The 8,025-nt window shown below is 36.7% G+C and overlaps 1 pseudogene; it reads left to right on the forward strand.

The window, feature by feature from the left end:
* Window positions 1-1,211: 1,211 nt before the first annotated feature.
* LOC141831729 (tubby-like F-box protein 8) lies at window positions 1,212-3,116 on the forward strand (annotated as a pseudogene).
* The last annotated feature ends 4,909 nt before the right edge of the window (window positions 3,117-8,025 follow it).

Here is an 8,025-nt window from a genome sequence, read left to right on the forward strand (position 1 = left end):
TCGCGCCCCTTCCCTCATAAATCCGAGCCCTACTTCTTCTTTCTCCACCGTCTACCGGTAGACTTACTCAAGCATCTTCTACATAAAATGAATATATAAAACTTGCCCCAAAACCCTAGACGGAACATCATCGAGCTAGTGAAATAGAACTAGTGAAATAGAACTCCCCCCAAATATTTCTTCGTAACTTCTAAAACCCCTAAACCCGCCCGCGCTTCCAACCCTACACCCGGCTGCTTGTCCTTGTAAACCCTAGACGGAACATCTCCGCCGCCGCGTCTTCAACGACACCGCCACCTACACCTTCGTCTCCACTTCCTCCCCTTCTCCCCGCTTCATCTTCTTTCGCCTTCGTCAGCGCCGTCGAAGCCACAGCACTGTCTTCTGCCTCGGTGCGTTCATCTTCTTCCTCTGTTTTCTCTGCCTCGGCGCGTTCATCTTCTTCCTCGCGGGCCGCAGCCACAGCAGGCTTCGGCGCGTTCATCTTCTGCCTCGGCGCGTTCATCTTCTTCCTCTGTTTTCTCTGCCTCGGCGCGTTCATCTTCTTCCTCGCGGGCCGCAGCCACAGCAGGCTTTGTCTTCGCCACAGCAGGCTTTGTCAGCGCCTTTGATTTTTGCCCCTCTGACTCCCAGGCTTCGTCAGCGCCGTCGAAGCCACACCGTCGAAGCCACAGCACTGTCTAGAACAGATTTCCCTTCCTGATCCAGAAAAGAAAAATGTAAGCCTTCTTTATTATTGCTATGTTGTTATTTCTTACAATATCTACTTTGTCTCAAGGATGCATTCACTTTTTATACTCAGTTTGGCAGTCTATGGACACGATGAACTAATAGAGATCCTACCACCTTGGATTTGTGCATACTTGCCTTCTTGTCAAACATTCCACAAGTAAAGCTTCAGGTGTGTGCACACTTGTTCTCTTGTTGAATACACTCAACTGTCACTCATTTGTTTCCCATCCATATAAGCCATAATACTAACATATTTTCATTTAGGTGTATCCCACAAAACTTCCAACATCTTTCTAAAAGCATTTTGCATTAGTTTTGTATGCTAGAGGAACCAACTTATTTTTACAATTTTCTACAATTACCATCTTGATCCATTAACATGATATCACTTCCAGCGTTGTTGCATCGACTAACTTGACCTGCATATCAGAATTATTTTACTTTTGTTACTTTTATTGTCTCTGTGATAGAAACACAGATTTTTGCACTAAAGCAGGAGCACTAGCAGGATTACAGATATGTGTTTGCCTTTGCTTTCCTCTGTTTTTCATTGCAGGTGGGAAAAAGAGAGACTCTTCTTGGGTATAGCATCATCTTCAATTGCTGGGTATAGCATCATCTTCAATTGTTGGGAGAATTATCAGCCAGCTTCTAAGGAAAAGGTGGCAGATTCAACCATGTGTAAGCAACTTCTGCAATCCTATTCATGAATCTAGAATTCTGTTTCTTCTTTGGCTGACAAATTTCGTATTTACATTCTGTTTTTGTGAGGTTAATTATAACCCTCAGATTTTCCATATCTACTCCTATACTAAGAGTGAGTTGCTGCTTTTGCAAGATAAATTTACAGTGAATACACTTTTGCCTCTTAATTTAGCTCTCTATAGAAGTTGGTTGATGCTGTTCTTCATTTAGGCATTCTGGATATGACACATCCTGCTTCATTCTTCTTTTTAGCTTGTAATAATATTATTATTATTTTGAATAAATTGTCTTGTTTCTATTTTCATTCATTACTGGATTTTGATGTGCAGCTGTGCTTGTTGAGAATGGGAAGTTTCTCTTATCTGCTAAAAAGAACAGGAAAACTACCTGTACAGAATACACAATTTCAATAGATGCTGCCAAGATATCAAGGTCAAGCAGTGCATATATTGGGAAGTTGAGGTACTGATTCTTTCAAAGATCTCCTGTAAATTATAGCTGGATGCGAAAAAGCTGAATCTAGTTAGTTTCATCTGGCATTACAGGTCAAATTTTGTCGGCACAAACTTCAGAATCTATGACACTCAGCCTCCATGCGATGGGGCTGCTCTTTTTCCTCCTGGCCGAATAAGCCGAAGATGGTACTCAAAGAAAGTTTCACCCAAGGTGCCATCAGGTAGTTATCCTGTGTCAGGTCAGGTGACATACGAAGATTGAACGTGCCAACCTGACAATCTCGTTGCACGTTCCTTGGAGGATTCCTTCCGCAGCCTTTCTTCGATTTCCTCTTACATGGATCGCTCCTTTGATTTTGGCAGTGCTCGTTTATGCAATATCACTCAAGAAGAACTCGCAGAGACTGATGTCAAGGCGAGGCCATTGGTACTCCGCAACAAGCAGCCTCGGTGGCACGAGCAACTGCAATGCTGGTGCCTCAACTTCCGGGGCCGTGTCACAATTGCCTCAGTGAAGAACTTCCAGTTGATCGCAGCAACACAGCCAGCCACTGCCACGCCTGCTGCTGGTGCGGCAACTGCAACACAGCCTGCTGCTGCACCAGGGCACGACAAGATCCTACTGCAATTCGGAAAGGTTGCAAAAGACACTTTCACAATGGACTATCGCTATCCGCTCTCTGCATTCCAAGCATTTGCCATCTGTTTAAGTAGTTTCGATACCAAATTGGCCTGTGAATAGAATAAGAACTGCAACTTCAAGGTCATACATTCATTCAGGTAAATGGAGTGAATGGAGTCATACAATTTGATATTGCTTTGTGATATTGCTTAAATTGAGCAGAGTTAGACGAGGCATACAATTTGATGCTACGGAGAGCATCCAAGGAAGAACAGAATGGAGTGAATGGAGTCTACGGAGAGCATCCAAGAATTTAAAGCTTGCTGGTCCAAGCCTGTTCCAAGTAAGTGAATGGAGTGGCTCATGATTCATTGCTATGCTAGATGGAGATTTTGTTTACTTTTCCCTTTTGGATTTGTATTGTATCTGTAGAAGTACAGCAGTCAAAAGGTTATTTGTAAACGTTGAGGATTCTATATTAGTTCCTTCTGAGGATGAAAACAATGTAATATGTTGCAAGAAGAATAATTTTTGTTAGTTACTTTTGATTATTTGTAAATATTGAGGTGATTAAATATATCGGTGCTTTTGTATTTGTGATTTGTTTGATGAATTTATAATATTATGATAATTTTGTCATCTTGATCGATCATAATTTACAAACAACATAAAAAAAAAAAAGTGTTATTACAACAGTTTTAAATTCAATGACATCGGTTTGGAAGCGTTGTCGTTGAGTGATATTACATCGGTCAAAAACCGTTGTTAAAATTGATGTTAAACATATATCACATCGGTTTTACACCGTTGCAAAACCGATGTCGTTGTGATATTACATCGGTCGAAAACCGTTGTTAAAATTGATGTTAAACATATATTACATCGGTTTTACACCGTTGCAAAACCGATGTCGTTGTGATATTACATCGGTCGAAAACCGTTGTTAAAATTGATGTTAAACATATATTACATCGGTTTTACACCGTTGCAAAACCGATGTCGTTGTGATATTACATCGGTCGAAAACCGTTGTTAAAATTGATGTTAAACAGATATTACATCGGTTTTACACCGTTGCGAAACCGATGTCGTTGAGTGATATTACATCGGTTTTACATCGGTTACAAACCGATGTCGTTGAGGTGTATTACATCGGTTACAAATCGATGTCTAAAATGTCATACCTTTTACAACGCCTTCATAGACATCAGTCGATTTTCTCATAGACATCGGTTTTCCACCGATGTCTATGACTGTTTTTGTTGTAGTGGTCCACCTGCAGGGTTTACATGATAATTCTTATGAGCTCCTCAAGGGGACATCATCAACCTATATTTAGGACACAGATTCCTTCTATAATCAACAACACACCATGTACATAATACTACTTTCCAACTCATCGGGCCTTTTGATCTATCGCTCTAAATCTCACCCTTTGATGAATCAAAGAAGTACATACTAAGTACATGTGTTTGTTATTATATTGGGATTAAGAGCATGTTCATCCATAGTAACATAGGTTTAGTTCGATTATATAGTCAGTATAAATCGAATAATCCTCAGATGGTCCTGCTCAATACACACTGAGTATACTAGTGTAATTCTATAGTCAAGACAGATTAAGACCAAATTACACCACAACCAGTCCAATGGTTTGTCCAATCCATCTTGATTGTGAACACTATTTATAATCTATAAGGAACTGATAACATGGTCTTCTGTGTGTGACTCCGCACACCATGTTTATCTACAATATATATTAAATAGACACTTGCATAAAAACTAAATGCAAACATTGACTAAAAGTAATTATCATTTCAGAATGTTTATTTACATAGATAGCTAGGATTCTTGTATACATCCCAACACTTACCCCACTTGACTACCCAGACCAAGCTTCCCTAACGTACTATCATCTCGCCCCACCCTGGTACTATATTGTCAAGTGTCATCTATTCATGTGTCCTCAACTAACCGTTTTAAATTAAGCAGTAAATAAACATGATGATATGACATGTTATATAAAATAAAATATATACATGACATGACAAGTATGCATGAGTCAAACAATTCACGGAATAATTTTTAGTTTCTAATAATGTATCAAATTCTCGATTTGATACATTTCGTGAGGACCCGCGAGTATGTCAACCCACTTTGACATACTTTGAATTTTATTTAAATTTTTATTTCATTTGATAATATTTTAAATTAATTTCATAATTATAAGTATTTTGATTAGGTTCATGCCTTTTTAATTGATTTCTATTAAGTTTAAATTTGAATTTTGATTTTAAATTTTAAATTTTAAATTTTAATTTTGAATTTTAGATTTTAATTTTGAATTTTGAATTTTAATTTGTTTCTAATTTATTTATGGACTATTAGTTTAATTATTTGTAGATTTAGTTTTAGATTTGAATTAATTTGTATAGTTTGATTAAGTTTTGGTTGAATTATTAATTTTATTAAGTTGATAAAGTTTTTAAGATTTATATTTGATTTATTAAAATAAAATTATTTTCCTAAATTTTAGGAATTAATTTCAAATTTTTAATTTCTTAAAATTATTCAATGTATCATAATTAAAAGGTACACAATTATAATTAATTTTATTATTTAATTTTGAATTTTTATTATTTATTTTTTTTAGAATTATTCAATATATCATACTTAAAGGGTACACAATTATAATTAATTTTATTGTTTAAATTTGAATTTTTATTATTTATTTTAGAAGTTATTTTATTGGAGTTTGAATTTTTCTTATTATTAGGATTATCTTAAATTTTTAATTTCAAATTATTTATTAAAATTAAATTGTTCAATTTATCATGATGATTATTAATTTTATCTTGTTTAGTTGAATTATTATTAATGTTCAAGTGTTATCGAGCTTTGTTGTGTTTTTGTAAAAGCGTGTATTTGCTGCCGTAAGGGGCAAATTGATTAGTGGATTGCCCGCAGTAAATGGTCAAGGACCATGGGTCTTGGAGTAGTAGCCTTGGGTTGTGAACCAAATAAAATAAAGTGTGTTCATTTCTTTTTTGTTATTCATTTCATCGCTTCTGTGTTTTGCTTCCACGCTCGTAATCGAAAATCGGTAAAAAGGTAAACACGTTATTCACCCCCCTCTAGCGTGTTTTCATCGATCCTACATTGGATACATATACAAGTAATTTGAATCCATTTCCTAAGAAAGGAGCTTGGGCTAGGTGTGACGTAGTCAGCCTAGTGGGGACTGACACAAATAAATCATGTTCTGAACCAAGTGGGTATAAGACAGTGAAAGGAACAAGACATATTTATTAAAGCTGCTTAAAGATTTAGAAATCCTTCTGAAATCAATCATTGATTTTTTGATAAATTAGGGATCATGATGTACTACTAGGTGACACTCATGATCGTTCCGCATTTAATGGTTAATTACAGATGAATAATATAATCGAGAACCTATTGGGTCACACGAACACAAAGTTTTGTGAAGGACATAAAATGAGTTTAAGAATTGAATTCTCAGATCAAGAGAATATTAGTTTGGTTGGACTAAACAACAAGAAAATTGGTTTGGTTCAAAATAGAGAAGGCTTGGTTATTGAACCAAGTAATCCGATATGAATCAAATTAAACCAACTTATTTTGGTTTCTCATGGAAATTATTTTGGTAAAATAGAAGAGATGAAGAGCTTCATTTTACGAAGACGAATTGAACAAAATAAGTTTGGGTCAAATCGGAAGTCGTTTGGTCATCGAACCAAGCGAATCAAAATTAAATTGGCTTGTTACAGTAACCTTGAAAAATCGGTCCAATTCAATCAAGTTTTTCTTTCCCTGCCGGTTCAGACCGCGCTTGAACCATGCTCACGTGCTCGCGACGCACGCCCATGATGCCACTCGTGACCTCATCCTTGCAGTTGGCGAAATCATCGAAATTGATGGATGGGTTTTTGCGATTTTTGTATCCACCTGCGAAATCTCGGGAAGGAGGCTTTGAAAACCTCGTAGCACCGAGAGAAGGGGTGATGAGAAAACCCTAGTTCTTCCTCCTCTTTTCCCTATTCTGCCCTATGCTACCACCGTCGCCGTCGTCACTAACACACGGCGAATTGCATTATGATCTCAGTCGATCAACGGAGAATGACATTGCTAGTGAATTCTTTCTCTCCTCCTCTGATCTCCGCTGTCTTAATTGCTACCTTTGCCCTATTTCACTGCTGCCTGTTCTGCCACCTTGACTCACCGCCACTGGACGGCCTCGCTAGAGCTTGGTTTCTACTCAGGTTCAATGTTTGCCCAACCCTTTGCTGCCACCGAACTGTTCGGCGGAGAAGGTGCTGCTGAACCCTTTGGCAGCCGGAGAAATTATAACTATCGGATAGTTGTTAGGGTTTATTGTCAGAACACCATGTGCCTACAGTGATTTTCCTATTTTTAGAAATTGTTTCAATCATTTTCTGTATTGTCAAATTGTGATTCTTGGTGATAGAAAAGAAAGCCCCAGAAATGATCGTGACGTGTGTTGTTGCGTGTTTTCAATTTTAGGATTTTCTCTTGTATCAGTCGTTACTGCTCGTCGACTAGTACCAAAGACTGTAACGCAACTTGAGGCTTTGGAAGCCGTCTTGAAGATCACTTCGCATGGATCACCAGTAAAAATGGGACTCCGACAAGGACCGTGCGATTTATGCCCATCCCGTTTAGCGTCATACGCCAGGTACGCGCAGAATAATTAATTCTGGAAAATTTTAAATTTCTGCTCTGTCTTGTACTTACTATTTCCTTACTATGCATGCGGTGTTATAATAATTTTGATAATTATTATTATTTTATTTTCGCTGCGCATATTTTTGAAACGTGAAAATATGTACATTGCACCAGGACAATCCCAACAGTGGTATCAGAGTCTGGCTGTGCAAGGCATACGCGTAAAATGGTTTTACGTGTTTTGGTTATTCATAAATTTAATTAAGAAAATTTTATGATTTAATTTGGAATTTCTATAGAAACTTCCTAATTTATTAGAAATTTCAAATTGGGAAAACGGTTTCCTAATTAAATTAGAATTCTAATTAAAAATATTATTTTCTAAGAATAAAATATGTAATTAGATGCGAAAATTATTTCCTAACCTAATTAAAGAATTTTAATTTGTGAACTCAAATTTAACATATTTTTTTAAATAAAATTTATTATAACCATGGCAGGAAATAAGTCATAATTAGTTGCATTAATTATGCCATGTCATTTATTGCGATGCCATATAGATAAATTAGTTGTTTGTATGAAAAGAGGATGAGACCTAAAACCCTTATAAAATTATTTGAGCTAACACCTTTCATTAATATGGCAAAAAACTAGAATTTACTTCCTTGTTTGGGTTGTTAGACTCACTCCAAGCCCGACTTGAAAGTAAATATATTCGAACCATCGAGATATAATCTCACGATTGACGGGTTGGCTTTAACTTGAAACATTGATTTGTTGAACTCACTCTAAGGTCAATGTAGATGG

The sequence above is a fragment of the Curcuma longa genome, chromosome 7 (assembly GCF_044706935.1).
Source record: "Curcuma longa cultivar G26 ecotype Majalengka, Jawa Barat chromosome 7, ITB_CL_G26_1.1, whole genome shotgun sequence".
Lineage (NCBI taxonomy): Eukaryota > Viridiplantae > Streptophyta > Magnoliopsida > Zingiberales > Zingiberaceae > Curcuma > Curcuma longa.